We start from the raw sequence: 21,084 nt of genomic DNA, 5'->3' as shown, positions 1-21,084 counted from the left end.
TCTTTACGGATTTCATTCAAGCATGCAAGACTTCAGATGGTGTGGCGCTGCGGTGCTAAATGCTGTGCGGATGCTGTGCCCAACAGCCCACTCTCCGAATTGCTTGCCATCAAAACAAATGGGACAGATGTGGGAGCCAAGAAGCACCATTACCAGTGTTTGACAGTGCATGAGGCTCAGTGAGACAAGGTAATAAATCTAAGATCAAACAGTTAATGTGTGGCAGAAAAATGAGTCAAAATAGAGGATTGGGTCTTGCCTATAAAAGTGAGTTAAAGGCAAATAGTTCTGGGTCACATACATGTTTTATACCTTTTGCTTGTGGCACCACATAAAGAGAATGGTGCGAGAGTGTCCACATGTTTGATGCCAGTCTGGCATTATTGATGTGCAATGGAAAAAAGGAGGGGTTTTAGATTACGTTTAGATGTAAGAAAAAACTCAATTCCTGCCCAAAGCTTAAAGTATTTGTAAGTGGTTAAATCCTGTCCCAGACACAACTAGATCAGAAGATTTTATTTGAGAAGCTGTTCTTGAATGTTATAAAAGATTTCATGTACAGGGAGACATCTCAAAACTCCTGTTCCCAACTGTTTATTTCACAGCATAAAGGTCAGTTTGCACTGGCTCTGTAAAATATGGATAGTGGTAAACACATACATTGATTAGCATTTGAAAATGTCATGCTAATAAAAATATAAATTAAAAAAAAATAAAAGAAACTAGGTGTTAGAATGATCCTACACAATGCATGGTTAAAATATGCTTCTTCTGAAGTAGTGGGGATTGAAAAGGAACGCAGTGGATGTTTGTAGAAGTGTATGACTCCATGTTGGCAGCTGTCCTTGGCTGGACAGGATTCAGCCTTATCACCTTCTTCTGTCTTCAGTTATAGAGCATGGGCTGTGTCTGCTTGTCTTAGACAGTACTGCAGTACAGTTCCAGCTCTAAGAAAATCTATGCAGCAGCAAAAATTCACAACAGTGCTTTTCCAGTGGACTGAAGCATTTCAAGCGTAACTCTTGAAATGACCTGAGGCAAACAAAGAAAGATCAAAGAAACCTAGAGGAAATTATGCTAATGCTCAGATGAAGCATAATAAGCAGCCTCAAACTGGAACTTATATAATCCATCTGCCTTTTCCTCTAAAGACAACAAATGTCGTTCACTGGTCTTCCATGTTGGGAGGTTAAAAACAATGTATTTCTTTATCAGTTGCCCCACTATACAAATAAAAAAGACATATAGAATCACAAAATCATTTAGAATCATAGAATGGTTTCTTTTGGAAGAAACCTTAAAGATCCTATAAGTTCAACCACTCCACCATGGGCAGGGATGCCAGCCACTTGATCATATTTCTGAGGGCCCCACCCAAATAGGTTTTGAACACTTCCAGGGGTGGGACACCCACAGCTTCTCTGAGCAACCTGTTCCAGTGCCTCACCACCCTCAGAGCACTCTCAGCCTGTCTTTGCAGAAGAGATGATGCAGTCCTTTGATCATCTTTGTGGCCCTCCCCTGGGACAATTCTAACAGGTCCATGTCCTTCCTGTGCTGGGACCCCAGAGCTGGATGCAGTGTTCCAGGTGGGGTCTCACCAGAGCAGAGCAGAGGGGCAGAATCCCCTCCCTACCCTGTTGCCCACACTGCTTTGGATACAGTCCATGATACAGTTGGCTTCCTGGGCTAGGAGTATACATGGCTGGGTCATGTCCAGCTTTTTATTCACCAGAACTCCCAACTTGTTCTCCGGAGGACTTCTCTCAATAAGTTCATCTCCCAGTCTGTGTCTGTGCTTGGGATTGCCACAACCCAGGTACAGCACTTTGCACTTGGAGTTTTTTAGCTTCATGAGGTTCTTGAAGACCCACTTCTCCAGCTTGACCAGGCTGCCCTGGATGGCATCCCTTTCTTCTCTTGTGCCCACTGCACCACTCAGCTTCATGTCCTCTGCAAACTTGCTGAGCGTGTGTTTGATACCACTGTCCGTGTCATTGATGACAATACTGAAGAGCACTGGTCCCAGGACAGAGCCCTGAGGGACAGCACTTGTCACCAGCCTCCACCTGGACATAGAGCCGTTAACCACAACTCTCTGTCTGCGTCCACTGATCTAATTCCGTATCCACAGAACAGTGTACCCTTCAAATCCATGCCTCTTCAGTCTGGATAACGATGTTGTGTGGGACAACATCAAAGGCCTTGCAGAAATCTAGATGGCATTTTAAAGTTTAGAGTGGAAAAGACCTTTAAGATTGAGTCCAGCTGTTCACCCAACACTGCCAAAGCCATGAATAAATCATGTCCTAAGTGCCACATCTATATGACTTATGTATACTTCCAGGTGTGGTGACTTAACCACTTTCCTGGACTGCCTGTTCTGATGCTTGACAACCCTTTTGGAGATTTTTTTTTTCTAATATCCAATCTAAAGTTACCCTCGCAAAATTTGAAGCTGTTTATTCTAGTCCTATCAATTGTTATTTGGGAGAAGAGACTGACACTGAACAGTTGTTCACAAATAATTCTTTTTTGAAAAAGTTATGAGCTGGAACTCTCTCTTCCTGCACTACGTTAATGTAACTATAGACAGTGTGCTGAGTTCAACTTAAGATATGACCACTTCTAAGCTGAGATGTAAAAATGTGGCATGTGAGTATTCTTAACCTATTTCAGTTGGAAAGTGTAATCGATTAGTTTAAATTGCCTTTATATTTATATAACTATGATTTCAGACAAGGTATTACTATTTAACTAAATACAAAATGAATGGAGAGGGCTCTAGAAATCCAGCTAAGAGAATGATATGTGATTTACTTTTTAGTATTGTTACAATGAAAAAATTAAAATATTCCTATCCCTTTCTTACAATGGTTGTGCTGTCACTCCCTGTAATATTTTAACAGAGGATAAGATCCTACAATTTATATGCTAAATGGAGGAATCTTGAATAGTTGTAATTATTGTTCACTGATAATAAAAGAGAGAAATAGGAAACCCTGTTGGTTATTACACAAATCCAAACAGATTAACAGCATATCATATGAACTAAAAAACCCAGGGGAACAAATACTTAAGTTTCTATTTTAAAGTGTCATTCTAATAAAATCGAGGGTAAAAGCCTCAAGACCTATGCATCATGATATCTGAGAGTCTCATTAAAAGATGGTATAGAAGCAGGAAATGTGTCAGGCTTGATATGAAAAAATATACTACTTAAAGATATTAATGCACACGTATCTATATGAAAAAAAAAGTTACAGATTTAACAAAAAACACCCAATCAGTAAAAATCTGTATGAGTTAAATGGTTTTTGAATCCAGGGTGTTCCTATTTTTTTTTTTTTTTTAATTTATGGCTAAGGAATGCTAGCTCCACTGTTTGTCTTTTCTCTGAGTGGATACTTCTACAATTTATTTTCATTTAAGGAGTTAACAACTTCAGTAATCTGTATTACTAAGATACCTGAAAGCTACTAAATGTATTATCTACAGTTTCAAACACTGGAATTGTGCATAGAATTATACAAATTGTATAAATTTTATCTACATTTCTGGGAGATGCTGAAACATTAACAGTTAATGGTTAATGACTCAAACAATTGTCAATGTGCAAAAGCAGTGGGTGCTTTGCTGAGGCCAGGTTTGCATCCCCTGCCCCCAAAAGAAGGGAAGGAGGAGGGATTTTTGTGTGGTAGTGAAACCTCTGATCTACATCGGATAGAGGAGATGAACACACACCACTGGAGGCCACAAGCTGGGTTTTGATCCAGGTAAGGGAGAAGGCAAATAAGAGGCAGACCATGCTGAGGCACCACAGTGCTTTTTATTGTGCCAGTGTCCTCCCTTACACTACTGGCTCAGGTGTAAAACTCCCTGTACCTGTCCCAGTACCTCCCCAGGGAGTTTTACACCTGAGCCAGTAGTGTAAGGGAGGACACTGGGACATTCTAATCTGCTGCGAGAGCTACTAACAAGAAGCTAAGTTACCCTTGTCTCCTGGGGCAGGTCTTATCAGTTTCAGAAATGGAGTTTCTTATTCTCCAGTGTTCTTAATGAATTAAAAACCTGTGCAGTTTTCCTCTTTCTTCCTAGAGCTTTATATATTCAAAGACGATTATGGTCTGTGTTACATTGCAAATCAGTAAAATTTTCATTCCATTTAAGTGGCAAGGTTTTGACAGTTGTGGAGCTCCAGGGGTAGCCTCTCTGAGTAGAAAACAAGGCTGCCAATGCAGAACTCTGCCTGTTCCCATTGTCTGCAGAGCAGACCAGTCCCTGGTCTTGCCTCTGTGATAACACCTATAAGACAGAGTAAAAAAAATCCTGCAGACAAATAGTGAAAAAGAGGAGTAACAAAATGTGAAAGAGCCCTGTAGGCTGCAAGGTCAGGGAATGAGAGGGAGGAAGGGATGCTCCGGGTGCCAGAAAAAAAATTCCTGACAGCTCCTAGAAAAGACGATGGTGATGCAAGTTGTTCCCCTGCAGACCATGAAGGCCCACAGTGGAGTAGATATTCACCTTCAGCCCGTGAAGGACTCCATGCAGGGTTATGCCTGAAGGAGGCTGTGCAGAAAGCTCATGCTGGACCATGTTTCTGGCAGGAGCTGCAGCCTGTGGAGAAGAGTCCATACAGGAGCAGGGCTTCTGACAGAAGTTGTGGCTGGTGGGGGATCCTTTCTGGAGCAGTCCAGTTCTGAAGGACTCTGTGGAGAGGATTCACACTGGAGCAGTTCTGAAACAACAGCATTCTGTGGTGAGGATATCCCATGCTGAAGCACATGAGCAATGCAAAGAAGCAGGAATGACAGAGATAAAGTATCACGGACTAATCTCCATTCCCCATCTGGCTTCACCACTCAGAGAGGAAGTAAAAGGACTTGGAATAGAGGAGTGAAGTTGAGCCTGGGACGAAGCAGGGGTGGGTAAGGAATGGAGAGAGAGGGGCAGGGGTTTTAGCTTTGTCTTTGTTTATCATTATTCTACTCTATTTTAAATTTTCAATATAGAAAATCGGTCTTCTACAGGTTGAATCTGTTTTGCCCATGACAGTAACTGGTAAGTGATCTACCTGTGCTTGTATCAACCTATGAGTTTTTACATTTTATTCTTCTGTTCTGTCCTCTTGAGGAGATGGAGTCTGGGAATGCCTGGGTGGACATCAGTCATCCAGACCACATCAACTCACAGAATGCTGCAGATTAATTTTGAAGCAACTTCCACCTTTGGAGAAGCTCCAGAGGTGCTTCTCCTCACTATGTGAAGCAGAAGTGGAACGAAGAGAATCAGAGAGCAGATTACATTCTCAAATGCAAAAAGAAATCCAACATGCTCACCTGATTTGCTAGAGGAAAAACTACCACAAGAAAGTAAGGGAAAGATTAATGTGCTAATTTGATGGAATTTGTTACAATGAATCATTACTTTGTCTTTCAACTGCAAGCATGGGTATTACCGTGATAGTGTTGCAACACAAAAAAGGTGATGGAGGAAGTTCAAAGTTCATGTCATTGCTTAACAAAATCTATCTTCTGTAAATATATACACATATATACATTGTCTGTAGACAGAATTTCTAACACTGTCATGCACGCCTTTGAATGTGCTTTTACACTGTCATGCACGCCTTTGAATGTGCTTTTTTCCATACAGGAACAATACATAAATATGTCCACACAAATATATGAAATACAGATAACAGAAATGCACAATTTAGTTTCAGTTATGTTTTGAGCTAGCTCTACAGCAATAGAGGAATATGTTGTTCTCAAGATACTTTTTTGGTCTTTCATTCCTTGAACATACCTCATTAAAGATAGAAACCTGTAATGCTGAACTCTGTTAGTACTAAACATATGTTACTGTTCATAATGAATGGCTATTTGATGTGATGGCTAGCATTATCTTATTGTAGTCTATGCCTAATCAGCCCTTCCAATTTAATTGCAGCAACCCACAAAGTAAAGTAATTGTCAAGGATACAAACAGTGCCAGATCCTACACTGAAGTTTCTGGAAACATCACCTGAATATTATTTGAATGTCTGGAACATAAATAGTTGAAAAAATATTGTTGTTCAATGTATTTCATATATAATACCTTACGCATTAATGTCTTACAGCGTCTTACAGCTTTGATCTTAACTTCCACAATTAAGAGACATGTTTAATAATGTTAATGACACACATATTTCCTTGACTTAATAGGTTTCAACCAAAAATTTTGCATTGCAATATTAATAATTGAGTTGTTATTATTATTAATATAATAATAATAGTAATAATAATAATTACTATTATTTCAGCTTTTTTCAGGAAGTTATTTTAACTCACAAAACTTTGGAACACTGAATTTTCTATGAGATACATGGAATTTCACTTGTCATGATACAGAGATTACAAAGGGCATTTTAAAGGTGATTTTATTTTATGACCATATATTAGAAAATTTCCATTCTACATCCTGACTTTTTTAGGAAGAAAAAATGGGGTATTATTCAATAGACTTGGACTGCTCATCTGAAGCTGCTAAATTGTATCATTTCCAATGTTCATTTAGAGAGTTCTTAAAATACATACTATTTATTTGACAGACCATGAGATATTGTGCTTATCTTCTTTAGGAGGTTTATATCTCAATGTATGCTGGCTGCTAAGTGTATTTGTTTTGACAATCTGTATTAAACTGTCCCCAACTAGAATAGCACCATCAAGCTGCATCACAGTGAGGCAGTTGTTTGTTCATTCCCATTTCATCACAAGATGATGCTCTTGTAGTCTCAGATGTGTGCAAATAAATGTTTTCTTTACAGTGCCACAACAGATCAGCTGATAAAAGCAGAAAAGAAAAATCTCATAAAACTTGAACTATAAAATAGTGGAATTGTAAAGAAAGAAAGTTCAAAGCGCCATTTGAATTTGACAAAATCCTCAGACAATCAAAATACAACCTGAACCATTGCTATATACAGAAACACCTGTGAAAAAGAGTGGACCTTTTTTAAATGTGCCTATGGTAGCATAAAAATCTAACACAACAGGATAATCTAAGAAAAAGGAGGAATAAGAAGAGACCTTTATATAAATTTTTATATACCCACACTTTGCATAGCAAAGGGTTGGGAACTGGAAGGAATGACTCAAATAACTTGGCATTTCCCTTGACACAGTGATCCATCTTTTTGTTTCTTTTATTTTTTCCCTTTTTTCCAATTTATCTATTTCTGTGAAATGATGAACATTTAAAGGGGTTCACAGATTTTAAAAATACTTGAAAAATATTAAAAGAATGTTAAGATTCAGGGCCTTGATTGTTAACCCAATCTAGATTGGATATTTTCTGCTTTTCAGCTGGCCCTTGACTTGTGACAGGGAACACTTTATTCAAGAAGTCACAGTGTTATGTGTGTTTAGCATCTCTTGTCAGCAACAGGATACTTGTGTTGACACACTCAAGATGTCTCTAAGCCTTTCTCCATACTTGTCTCATCTTTGTCTCATCTTTTTGTGAGATACTCTGTAATGAAACAATTTTTGTAACTTTCCCTAGGAGCTCATTTTTCTTTATTAGGGAGCATGGTGGCATTTGGTACATTTGGTTTCCTTTGTTGGCCTGCTGAAATTGCTAGACAATTGAAATTTATTGATTGATGAGGTGATAAAATGATGAATAGAAGGATAAAACCTGAGAGGTAGAAGCTGAGTTAGAGAAATAAAGTTCAGAAGAAGTGACTTTGTTTTTAATTGAAACATAAATTTTAGAAACAGGATTATGAGATTTCATTTCTACAAATGCTTGTGGGGGTGAGTTTTAAGAGGCAAAAGCTTTCTATATTGACCCATTCTGGGCTGATAGCACCCGTTGTGTGAAGCTGTATTTAAGAAATCTAAGGGCAGTAAAGACCCAGTGGGGAGGACCATCCATAGTGCAAAGCAGAGAAACAGACAGTTCCAATATGCACCACTGCCAACACAATTTGCTCACATCATAAGATATCAGATGTAGAAAAATCTGGTAAAGGACTGAAATGGCAAAGAAGAGTAGAAAAGAAAAGATAAAAGAGGAAGAAATCATCCTTGATTTTCCAGTGAGACAATATACTTCTTAAAGGATCAGTATCTTGTAAGTCACATTCCCACAATGTTTACACAGGAAAAGCAACACTTTTTCTCAGAGGTCTACTGAATACTCTTTCCCCATTTTAACTATGCAAACAGATTTTCCCTATAGGAATTTAAAAAATTATTATAATTCTAGTAAAATTAATCACCTGACTTCAAACGGAAAGAGAAGAAGATTTATAGAAACTTGTTTTCATTCAGGAAGTGTTTTGCTTTATAGCATCAAAAATCCAAAGATATGACTAACAATAAAAAGACAAAATAAAAAATGCAAAGGATTAAAGATTAATTTTTTTTGCATTCTAATTCTTAAGACACAATCCTTTAAGTACCTTTCTCTACCACTACGCATCACAGAATACCTTAGAAAGGAACATTTTCTTTTCAAGTATTTCCATGTCTTAGGAGCCTTTTATTCCAGTAAGACAAAATTCTCTAAATTAAATTAAGGAAACCACATGTAACTTAAGAGAATCATTAAAAATGCCTGGTTTCAAAAAAAGGAAAAAATCAGATGAAGAAAAATCGAAGAGAAGCAAACTTGTAGTAACAGGTTTGAGTCTGTCAAGCTCAAAATATCCTCAGTAAATCACAGGAGCAGTCAAAAACTTGATCAACTCATCCCTGAATTCCAGATATTCTCACTTCTTGCTTCATTTTGTAAGCTGACTACTGTAAACAGCCTTAGATTAACTTGGGAGCTATCAGTCTATTGCACATCCATAATAGCCCTGAAGGAAAGATGTGGTATTATTATCAGTCACTGAAAGCCTCCAGATCTAAAACACACAATCGTCCCTAGGTCTTTTCAGAAAGCACGGTATAGTTAGCTAGTTTACATAGCATATTCAGCTTTTGTTGTGAATGGCAAATGAAAAGCTTTCATGATATGAACTCACCAAATTTTGGAATGTTTTCATTTTTTGTTAATACTCATGGAAATATTCTGAGCTTGCCATGTGTATTTGTATTATATTTAAATTTCTGATATGCAGAAACTTTAAAAGGTAAACACTATTTGTTGAAAACAGAAAAGATAGACTGGGATAAACTTGTTGGAATCATTTTATAACCATGTCATAAGAGGCTAAAACCAGCACTGAAATATCCTGATGGACTTCTCATACACTTGCAATACCACCATTAAATCAAAGTAAAAAACAAAACAAAACAGAAAACAAGTTTTGCCTGCAAGAAGTCCCACAGTAAACCACTAAAAATAGTGCCTTATTTTTACTGTGCGAGGAATTGCTCTAAGCTTCCATGCACTGAAGAGAGTCTTTTACATAAATATTTGAGCTGTTCTTTAGATGACGAGGATTGCCCTTGTTCTTCCTCTAGTCCCTAAAAGAGCACTGGGCCTTGATAGGATATCAAGTGCCACCATGCAAAATTTGAGGGGAAAATAGGAAGATCTTGATTTGGCAATTAATTTTCCCACTGCTTCTTGGAGATTTTTTCTAAGTTCATTGGCTCGTAATGCAATCTAAGACATTTGAGAAAGGACTTCTCCCCCCAGTTGTTTGTAGAGCTCCTAATTTTTTGGCCCATTTTTTCAGCCAGCAGAGTATCATGGAAAACTGGAAACAGTTCATCCTTTGATGAAAATGGTGAAACGTTTGAACCCTTATTGAGATAACAAATGTAACAAGAGTTAAATATACTTAGTTTTTACAGTACAGACCACAAAAGACTACTACAAATAAGAGAGAGCAGAGAGAAAAAGTAGTATTTTCTGAAAGGCAAAATAAGAATGTCATGTGCCTTTTGTTTCTTGTGTTCCACATACTACACAATTCCAAAGCTTTGAACTATGATTGATAGTGTTATCAGTGTTGACTTCTATTTAATAGCTAACCTTTCAATTAAATACTACAAACAATTTCTTTTAAAAAGGGATAAAAATCTGAGTCTTAAGGAGATAAATATTAGTGAAGCATAAAGAATCCTGATGCAACAGTGACTCCAACTTCCCATTAATATCATCAGAATAAAGCTACCATGAGAAATACAAACATATGAGAAGACTATTTTAAAAGGCTGCAGATTTCTATAAGAAAATAATGTGAAACTAGAAACACTATCCAATATGTAATGTTATTTTAAACAGTTTTCTTTTTTCTCACTACATATCAGCATGAAAATTCCCCAGTTGTGATGGGGATGATGAGTTGCAACACTGTGTTTACGAAATTGTTAGTCATCTTATTTCAGACACTTGTTCACATTTTTTCCCCTTTATTTTTTTTAGTTTTTTTAGTTCAATGTCAAAAAATGCAGTCTGTTAAAAATCTACTAATTAAATTCCTAGTTTAGACTTCAGAGAATAATTCTGTTGGAGCAGTAAGTGGTCAATAACATTTACTTTTCCCAACTGTTACAAAAATAATTCCATCGCAAATACCTTTTCCTGAAAACAGGCAGAGTACAATGGTAGTGCAGCTATGAAATATATACAGATATCGCTGACCTGCATCTATCTGAGTGTACTCCAAACCTAGAACTCTAAAGAAATTAATTTGAAGACAGTTTTTCTGTACTTCTGTTTGGGCTGTCTTTTACCCATGAGGTCATGTCTGGAGGTTGTACAGTTCAGATCACAAGGTACGGTGCCACCTGAACACACTGCTGTAATGTTTCCTGAGCCTAACTGTGTATTTGTAAGGTACAACTCACACTAGCATAAGTTTGGAATTTGTTCACCAGTATCTACTGCTGCCCTAGACGCACTTCAGGACAGTTTTGAACAGCTGTGGAAAATAAAATATTACTCCTTATTCTTTACAAGTTAAAAATGATCCGTAAGTTGGTAGAGTCTCAGCTTAGCACATCATGTTGATTCATAAGCTTAGTTTTTACCAGAGTGCCATGTTCCTGCATAGCTTTTAAGACTCTGACTTTAAAAGAGAAAAGCTACAGCAACATACAGAAAAAAGAAACAAAACTGTTAATTCATGCTTTTCTCCCTCTCTTGTGAAACATCCATCAAAATCAGACAAGGCCGACAGACTTTTGGTAATGTTTTAATGTGTCCCTACCACATTGCTTTATGTTAGGTCAATTGGTTTCTACAGATTGTTCTAAAGAATGAGATGGATTGTTTAAACAGGAGTCTTAGAGATGAAAGAAAATTCTCAGTATCTAATAATAAAATAAACATTGCGGTAAAACAAAGAGGCAATCAGCCCTATAAGTCATGCACCTAACAACCTTAAAATATAACATATAGATTCCACTAATCTCTGTTAACTTAATTATTTACATTTTTTTTCATTCTTCTCGGAGTCGTTATATGCTGTTGGGTGTAGAGATTCTTCCTGCTATCACAATGCAAGGAAATAACTCAGCCTCCTTTTGTCAAAAATGTGCTTTCTGTAAAGAAAAGCAATTTACTGCACAAAATAAAGAGCTGCTCAGAATCAACATTGTAATGGCCATTTTCATTTGTGATTGTGAAACAGAGATATTTTTTTGGTGGAGGGAGTAGTGAGATAGCACTTGCAATTGAAAAAAGCCTGAAAACTGTCAATAAAGAACCCCCTATTTCAGTAGACTTACCTGTTTAATGCTTTTAAAAGTCCAACACTTCCTCTTTACCCCACAAATCTTTTAGCCACTGGGTGAAGTCAAAATACAGCATTTGATCATAATAATCCCAACCTCTCATGGACAACAGCATCTCTCATGACACCACACTCAGAATGCTTAAAATGGACCTGGTAAACACAGATATTCTTACATTCTTATTGAGATATACTCAGCCATGTCTTAGGATAAGGAAACATGAGCACTTAATCAATGACTATGTTATAAAGGAGTATAAAGCCATAAATATCACTTGGTAAACAAGACGGGGACTGAGAAGCTCATGTTCCAGACAATGTGTTTTAGCTGAGTATATGCAGTTCGATTGCAATTATTGACCCATTAAAACTGTCAGGAATAATAAATAGTATTTATCTGCTTTAAAGAAATTGCAGATTTTCAGACATAGACTTGTAAGTCTTTTCTCATTTGAATTTCAAAATTAATAACTTCTTTTGAACCAAACAGAATCTTATCTGAGAAAGGTCATGGAAAGGTTTCAGTACAATTATAGCTAGTTGTTCCATGAGAGCTTGCTGAGTACCATTTTGCTCAGTATCTTTAAAAGGAAGATGTAACATGCAACTGGATGATGCAATGCAAACTCATACCAATAAGCACGCTCCTATCTTTACTAAGTAAAACAAGCAAAGAATTCAGGTGGCATATTGACAGATGGTTATAATGTTTATCTAGAACTCTGCTTCTGTATGGTTGTAATATTTCTTGAAAAAATTTTTTACCATTTACAAGTACCTTTCAGTAATTCACAGAATCGCAGAATCACTTCTGCTAAAGGAACCCATGAGCAGTGCCCCCTAGAAAATCACTTTTGAAGTCAGTGGGTCACTTTTTAAGCACCACCTCCTAAGGGCACAGTAAAAGACAATTCCAAAATGTCAGAAATCAAGTAAGCAGGACAAAAGGCCAGCCTGGGATCTTCTTTTGGAGATAAGGCAAAAAAAGGAAGGTGTATGTGGGAGCAAGGTCAAGTGATGTGGGAAGAATACAGAGGTGCTGCTCACCATTGTAGGGAGAACATTCATTCAAAAATAGTTATAGAGCTGACTGATTTCATCACAAAGCCTCTCTTGATTTTTTGAATGGTCTTGGGTATCTAGAGAGGTCCTAGCTGACAGGAAGCTGAGGAATGTAGTTCTAATTTTTAAAAAGGCAGAGAAGAATGAGCTTGTAAAATACAGGCCTGTCAATCTCACTTCACTGCCGGGTAAGGCTATGGAGAAGATTATTCTGGGAGATATTGAAAAACACCTGAATGACACCTGAATGACAACACAGTAGCCAGCATTGCTTCTTGAGTAGAAAGCCCTGCTTATCAAACCCTTTTTCTTTTTATGACAAGGTAACCCAACTAGCTGATCAAGGGAAACCAGTTGATGTAATCTTTTTGGATTTCAGTAAAGCTTTTGATACTGTCTCTCACAGAAACCTTCTGGACAAAATGTCCAGTGTTCAGCTGGATAAATACATCATGTGAGCAACTTGCTCACAGGTCATGCACGAAGGATTGCAGTGAATGGGGTAACATCAGACTGAGGAACTGTCACCGATGGGATCCCTCCTCAACCCTGTGCTCTTCAACATGTTCATTAATTGCCTGGACAAAGGACTGGAAGGGATACTAAGTAAGTTTGCAGATGATACAAAATTGGGAGAGGCTGCCGACTCTCTCCAAGGCAGGGAAACCCCACAGAGGGACCTGGACAAATGAGAAGGCTGGACGATCAGCAGCCATATGAAATTCAACAAGGGCAAGCACCACATTCTGCATGTGGGACAGGGCAATCATGGATGTATGTACACACTGGGGAATAAGATGCTGGAAAGCAGTGCCACAGAAAGGGACTTGGGGGTCCTGGTCAGTGACAAGTGAGCCAGCAGTGCCCTGGCAGCCAGGAGGGCCACCCATGTCCTGGGGTGCGTCAGGCACAGCATCACCAGCCAGGCAAGGGAGGGGATTGTCCTGCTCTGCTCTGGGGCAGCCTCACCTCGAGTGCTGGGGGCAGGTCTGGGTGCCACAATACAGAAAAGACATTGAGCTGTTAGAGAGTGTCCAAGGGAGGGCATGAGGATGGTGAAGGGCCTTGTGGGGAAGCCATATGAGGAGTGGCTGAGGTCACTTGGTCTGTTCAGCCTGGAGAAGAGGGGACTGAGGGAAGACCTCACTGCAGTTACAACTTTCTTGTGAGGGAAAGAGGAGGGGCAGGCACTGATCTCTTCTCTGTGGTGACAGTGACAGGACCCAAGGGAATGGCCTGAAGTTGTGTCAGGGAGGTTTAGGTTGGATATCTGGAAAAGGTTTTTCACTCAGAGGGTGGTTGGGCACTGGAACGAGCTCCCCAGGGAACTGGTCACAGCACCATGTCTGACAGAGTTCAAGAAGTGCTTGGACAATGCTCTCAGGCACATGGTGTAATTCTTGGAGATGGTGCTGTGCAGGGCCAGGAGTTGGCCTTTGATGATCTTTGTGGGTCTCTTTTGTGATTCTTTGATTTATGTTGGAAAAGATGTCTAAAATCATTGAGTCCAACCCTTGACTGATCTAGACCATACCAGTAAGTTCCATGTCCAGTCATTTCTCGAATATCTGCAGGGATAGTGGCTCCACCACTGCCCTGGGCAGTCAGTTCCAATGCTTACCACCCCTTTCCATGATGTCCAAAATGAACCTTACCTCGTTCAGTATGGACAGGCTATGTCCTCTTGTCCTGTTACTGGTTTCCTGGGATAAGAGGCCAAGCCCTATCTTTCCATGAATCTCCTTTCATGTACTTGAAGAGAATTGTAAGGTCTCCCCCGAGCTTTCATTTCTCTAGGGTAAACAACTCCTACTCCCTCAGTCACTCTTAACATGACTTACAGTTCAAGTGGATACTTCTGTTACATTCTAGATGGTTTTTTTTCAGAATTTAAACTACAGTGCACCTACCTCTTTCACTAAAAGGATGAATAATGTAGATGAGATGAGTTTACTTAATAAAGCTATTTTACCTTTTTTTCTCTGTCACTGAAATGCTTAGACCAATGCACAGATATCACAGAGAATACCAAAAGGCACCCAGATAATGGTCAGTTCATCCAGTAGACACACTAATCTGTGCTTTCCTTAAAAGACCCAATTTGTTGTTTCAGTCCCTGTTGAAATGTAAAGAGCACTACTCCTAAACATCTCAAAAAATTCTGTATGTTCCCATTCCACAAATGTTGCATATGGTTTTAACAGAGAGCGGGAAAATACATGCACAGAGGTGAGTGTTAGTTCCATACATATGTATGTAAGGTAAAAAGAAAATATTCTATCCCCATTAAGAAATAACTGAAAGAAAATGACACTAAATTTAGTTTTACAAGGTATTTCAGTAGTTGACATATAGTATGGCTTCCCAACAAATCAAAGTTTTTAGCCTGCAACAACTGAACTAAAATGAGTGGATCAAAAGAGAAACTGTTGTTCAGCCTTCATCAGTCATTAGCAGATGTTCTAAAAGTTGCACAACCAGAAAATATTTCTGAAAGACGGACAAGATTGCACTTAGCCCAGTTTGGAAGTGAGAGTTCAGTGCATCTGAAGCATGATGAAACACCATGAAAAACAAAGTTTCCAAGCATAAAAAATTTATCATTCATGACTTCAAACGGAAGAGCAACCATATCTATTGTTTTAGGAATCTGCTGGACTAAATGACCAGGAATTACAGCACTATCTTTCATCATACACAGGGGAGATGAATGCAGGAAAAGTTAAAGATTGATGGAACATACTTTGAAAATCAACTGAATACATTGCATTGAGATGCTGATGGATTTTTTTTAATCTAATACAGTCACTAATCAGTCACTGATTGATGTGTGGGTCTCCATGCTTAAACACAGAACTGAATTTTACTGAAACTGAGGAAGGAACACACTAATATGTACCAGAATAAATCTACTATGGAAATCAAAATATACAGGAAAGGATGCTTTTACTTTATTTGGGATTTCCACTGTGACACCTCTGATGGAGCAGCAAGAGAGTTTTCTCCAGAAGCATAATATCATAGACACATAAAGGTGTATAAACAAAGAATAAAGCTTTTAGGAGTATCTTCCAGAAATGCACTGGAAAATTTCATTAAATTGTTGTTATAAAATTCTCAGAATATGTCAGACTGTGTATGGTCAAAGTTAAATACTCCAAATATTTATCTAAAATTATGTGATACTTTTGCACCTTACAGTGAAAGAAATTAACTAAGATTTCAGATTGGGAGGCATCAGGATTGTATGACCAACTTTGATCTTTAATGTAAGTGACAAAGACAGAAGACAATATAATCGAGGGATAAATCTGCTGGATAAAGGTTGAAATCTCCAGAAATTAGTATTTGATAATATCATAGACAGAGAGCACTCCTGAGTCAGAAAAAGGGAAACTGGGCTAAAATGGTCAAGTCGAGAACTGATGCATGACCTTGACCACTTCTCTAAAGTGACAGACAGCATAGAGAACAGAAATTCTCAGTTCCCTTGAAGCTGAAAATAGAGCTTAAAACTAACAATCAAATTAGATGAAAGAACATAAAAGTAGACATACAGGATGCTAAATTTAGCTGGAATCAGTGGATAAACAGATAATGAAGGACCTAAGATGCTTTTGGGGCAAAGTTATGTAACAAGAAGCAACAGTGCATCCCCTAAGAAAAGTTCAAGGCAGGGCCACTTACAGTTTTGGGGGCCTCAGTGAATACAACCACCAGAAACTCTTTTAGATGACCTGCTAAGACCACAGAAGGAATTTCGGTAAGGGGTTGAGGCATGTAAATCAGTGCTAGGAAAAGTGATGTTCATCTATTAGCTAGGAAGTATGTCATAATGAATGTGTATGATCCAAGTGGAATAAATACCCTCTTGTAAAGTTTCATGACACACATTTGATAGAGGAAAATCCTCCAAATGTGTCCAGCACTGTAAATAAAGAATTCCTCCTTTCTAATACTTCAAATTCTGTTAGAAAGAATATTCGCTGGCCGATTTTGGTGTCAGAAGAAAAAGAAAACTGCTTAAAATTAGAACAGTCAAGAGCAGAAAAAGTAGACAGGAATTGTACCTAACACAGTGAGGGTAGGTACCCTGTCTCTAAATACCAATAGATGGAACAAAAGGCAAAATTTCCACTAATGTGATAACTCAAATCCACACATTTGTGCTAACAAATGGAGATCACCTGTTAGTCCAGGATACCACAGAGGAAGATTCCTCCTTCAAGAATGCTCCAAAGCCACCTTTCACTGGAGTGGAGGGTGAAACACAGGAAGACAAAGACAAAGAATATGGAGTAGACTGTATACAAGCAAACACTAGGTGAGAGGCATCAACAGATTTTAAGGATGAAGAGTTGAATATGTGGCAACAGGTGGCTTTGCGCAATCCCCTATAAAAAATATAGCACTGAAGACAGAGCACGAAAAAAAAGTGGGAGAAAAGATATGTTTGATCCTGTTTTTTGCTGGTTTTGGCTATGATGGGGTTAGTTTTATCCCTAGTAACTAGTATGGGGCTTTGTTTGCATTTGTTCTGGAAACAGTATTTCTAACACAGGGATATTTTTGCTACTGCTGAGCAATGCTATGACAGACACAAGGCCTTTGTTGCTCCTCACCTATGCCACTGGTGAGGAGGTTGAGTAGTGCACAGGAAGTTGGCAGGTGACACAGCTGAGAAAGCTGACCCCAACTGACCCAAGGGATATTCCGTACCACGTGGCATCAGGCTCAGCATATAAAGCTGGAGAGAAAAAAGGAAGAGAAGGAGATGTTTGGAGTGATGGTATTTGTCTGCTCAATTCTACGTTAGGCATGATGGAGCCCTGCTTTCCTGGAAATGGCTGAACAGCTGCCTGTGGATGGGAAGTAGTAAAGGATTTCCTTGTTTCGCTTTCCTTTACCTATTGAACTGTCTTTTTCTTAGCCCACAAAAGTTTATTCACTTTTACCCTTCAGGAGGGAGTGAACAAGTGGCTGTCTGGGGCTTAGTCACCAGCCAGGGTTAAACCATAATATCTGACAATTCTGTTTCATAAGTCAGACCCACCATAAAAATCAATGGAGCACAAGGATACCAACACAAAATCCAACAAGAATAAATGAGGAGGTGAGGTCTGTAGAGAAGTCCCAAGAAAGAAATATTGAGCAACAAAGAGAAACAATGTGATGAAAATTCAAATGGATTTATATTAATTAATTAAGAATCAACACAAAGTGGAGAAGAGGGGAAACAAAAGAGCAAACCATTTGTGATTGCACTTGTGCATATACTTTCTGTTAATTCTAGAAAAACCAACTCACCTAGCATAGGATTCAAATTTTGTGCTCATCCCAGGTGCTGAAAATAGGTTATACCTTGATTACTCAAGAAGTTATAATTTTTCAGAAAATGAAAGGCTCAATGCTGATAATAGCCACTGCCTGTCAGTAATTTTTGACTCAGAATCCATGGTAGAGCTTTAGATCTGGAGAGCTCATAAATGAAATTTAGATCACTTTCAACAGAAAAAGCAAATAATTTATTATTTAGGAATTACTTTTCTTGTCCTCTTCTGAAGAGTTCTAGACCCACTTGTATTCAATGTCACTTTTTTCCTTACATTTTTTTGGGAAAAGGGGACTGATTTTCAAGGATGACCTCCTCCAGACTTAGGGGTGGTCCACCACTGCATACAGAAGTTAAGAAGAGTCCACCTTCAGTAATCTGAGGATGATAAAAAGAAGGAAGGAGTGATTGATACATCAGATGGATCTACTGCCATTTAGAGGGCATCAACAGGCTGGAATAATGCGTCAACAGGAACTTCATGAAACTCAGTAAAGGGACATACAAACCCCTGTATCTGGGGAGGAATGACACGGCCAGCACAAGTGCATGGTGCAGGTTGACTGGCTGGAAACCAGAGAACCTGGAGTTCCTGGGAGACAAGCTGACCATATTCCAGTACGTTGCAGCAAAGAGGGTCTGCATTAGGAGACAGTGCAGGTCGAGGCATCTGGTCCTTCCCCTCTGCTCAGACCCTGTGGGACAGACTGAGAGGGCTGTGCACAGCTCTGCCCTCTCCAAAACAAATGACATGAACACACTAAAGCAGCTTCAGCACAGGGCCACAAAGATAATGGGCTGGCACTTGTCTTATGTGAGGAGTGACTGACAGTGGCTGGCACTCTCCACCATGAAGAAAAAAGCCTTGGGAGAATTTTATCAATGTGTATAAATACATATCAGGAGCAATTGAACAAGATGAAGTTAAACTCTTTGCAGTAGTGCCAAGTGGCAAGACAAGAGACAACTGCAAACTGAAATAAATGAAATCCTGTATGAACCTAAAAAAATAATTTTTAGTGTGATGTTGTTTGAACACTGGAGTAGGTTCACCAGGAGATTTTTGAGTTTTCATCCTTGGGAATATTCAAAATCTGACTGTACACAGTCCTAAGTTACCTCCTCTAGCTGATTCTTCTTTGAGCAAGGGCACTGAACTTGACTATCTCCAGAGATGCTTGCCACACTCATCCGTTCTGTGATTCCATGAAGTCCTATAGAATGGTTCAAAGAATGCAAAAATCTTCAGCTTCTGTTTACTTCACAATACTTTGAGATGTATCAGTGTAAACTCTGTTATAATAGCATATTGTTTTACAACAATAAAAAGAGAGAAAGTTTATTTTGTCTTAACTCTGCTAAGACAGTGGGTTTAGTGCAAGAATACTAGCTGTGACTTTTGAAGTAATACACATTCATCAAAACTGGCACTTAAATAAAGAATCTGCACAAAAAGGACATGCCACTATATCTAACCCCCCAGAACCCTATTTAAGTAGACAGCTTTAATATTTAACATCAATTTCATTCTCTACTTGTTCATTTTTACCATTACTGCAGTACAATTTTTGAAAGTGAACTGAGGACACTGGAGAGAAAGTAAGGCTAAAGTTTGGAATACTTTTAAAAGCATAATGCCACAGAACAAACACCTAAGTGTGCTCCTTCTGTGCTAGCAGAATCACACAAGCAAGACATGAAAAATAACCCTACACATTCTGTTGCTTTTCCACGACAGAAAACAAAATAAACGAAGTGGCTACATTTTGCACTTTCTTCGTTCAGGGATGTTTTATTGAAGCAGAATCCAATTTCCATACATGAGAGGCTTTATGATATCACTAGTGACAGTACTCTGCCATTTCTTTACACCTTGGGAGCTTACAGTCTGTGATGGCCTGAAATTCCACTCAGGTTTGAGAATTACACTGCTAATTGCAGTATTAGCATTTTGCTAGTCTTGCTTAGCTGTTTCATGACTATGCCTAGGTCTCAAAGAAGAAAGAAATGAAAGATGTGGAGACCTGCTCTTTGGCTCTTTCTGTGTAAACTCTGGGGATATATTCATCTCTCACTCTATTTTTTATCTTTTTTTTTTTTAGTAGTCCTAATGGAAAAAGAGGGCACCATAACAGGAGTTTCATGCTGTATCATACGGTATAAATGGTATGGACCATTAACTGACCCAAGGGTTTAACATTTAAATCAAGAGTTCAGACAAAGGGTGGGGGAAAAGAGCTGGCTGAGAGAAAAGAACACAGATCCAATATAATATAATTTCTGATGATTTATTTGTTTTAAATGTTGGTTCTGAATTTTCAGACCTTTCAGTGGGTTTGTGACAGAGTGATTGCAGAGGTAGCAGAGCGGCAAAACAAAGAAGAAAGTTGAAAGGTGCTTGGGACAAAGAGTGGGAACTTTCAGAAGAGAAAGTATTGTGATGGTGCCATCACTATCTCTTTTTATAGGTTTGGGTGTCTTTTTGGAGCTACAGTGTAGGGTGAAACAAAAGTTAATGTTGTAAATAAGACCTCAACCATAATTCAGCAACAGACTGGATCTCAGCAAATGGACCAGTTTGTTTTCAAGGATTCAAAGGATATTAAAAATCTTCACTATTCTCTAACTCTACTGCAATCTGCCTAAAGAAGAAGAAAAATGTGAGAAGGAAGGAAGGAAGGAAGGAAGGCAGGAATGTGGGAAGGCAGGAAGGAAGGAAGGGTGGAAGGGCACCAAACCACTGTTGCGTGCAACTAAACATCACATAGCCTCATTTTCAATTCTTAGCTAATTTTTGAGACTGTAATTTCTTTTTTCCCTTTCCTTTTCCCTTTCCTTTTCCCTTTCCTTTTCACTTTCCCTTTCCCTTTCCCTTTCCCTTTCCCTTTCCCTTTCCCTTTCCCTTTCCCTTTCCCTTTCCCTTCCCTTTTCCCTTCCCTTTTCTTCCCTTCCCTTCTTTAATTTTTATTTTCCTATCCTCAGTGTTGCATCTAGCACCTTATTT

The 21,084-nt window shown here is 38.6% G+C and overlaps 1 protein-coding gene across 1 annotated transcript in view; it reads right to left on the bottom strand.

Moving 5' to 3' along the window:
• The window catches only part of LINGO2 (leucine rich repeat and Ig domain containing 2), a gene marked incomplete at its 3' end in the record, with an annotated part of 165,019 nt that extends 153,248 nt beyond the window's left edge, over nucleotides 1–11,771 (bottom strand). The window contains exon 1 of the mRNA XM_082302169.1: nucleotides 11,682–11,771. The remainder of the gene's footprint in view (nucleotides 1–11,681) is intronic.
• Nucleotides 11,772–21,084: the final 9,313 nt, after the last annotated feature.

Source organism: Coloeus monedula (assembly GCF_965178545.1).
Source record: "Coloeus monedula genome assembly, chromosome: Z".
NCBI lineage: Eukaryota > Metazoa > Chordata > Aves > Passeriformes > Corvidae > Coloeus > Coloeus monedula.
Note: the sequence above shows the minus strand (reverse complement) of the source record. Positions and strands in the feature narration are given on the sequence as shown.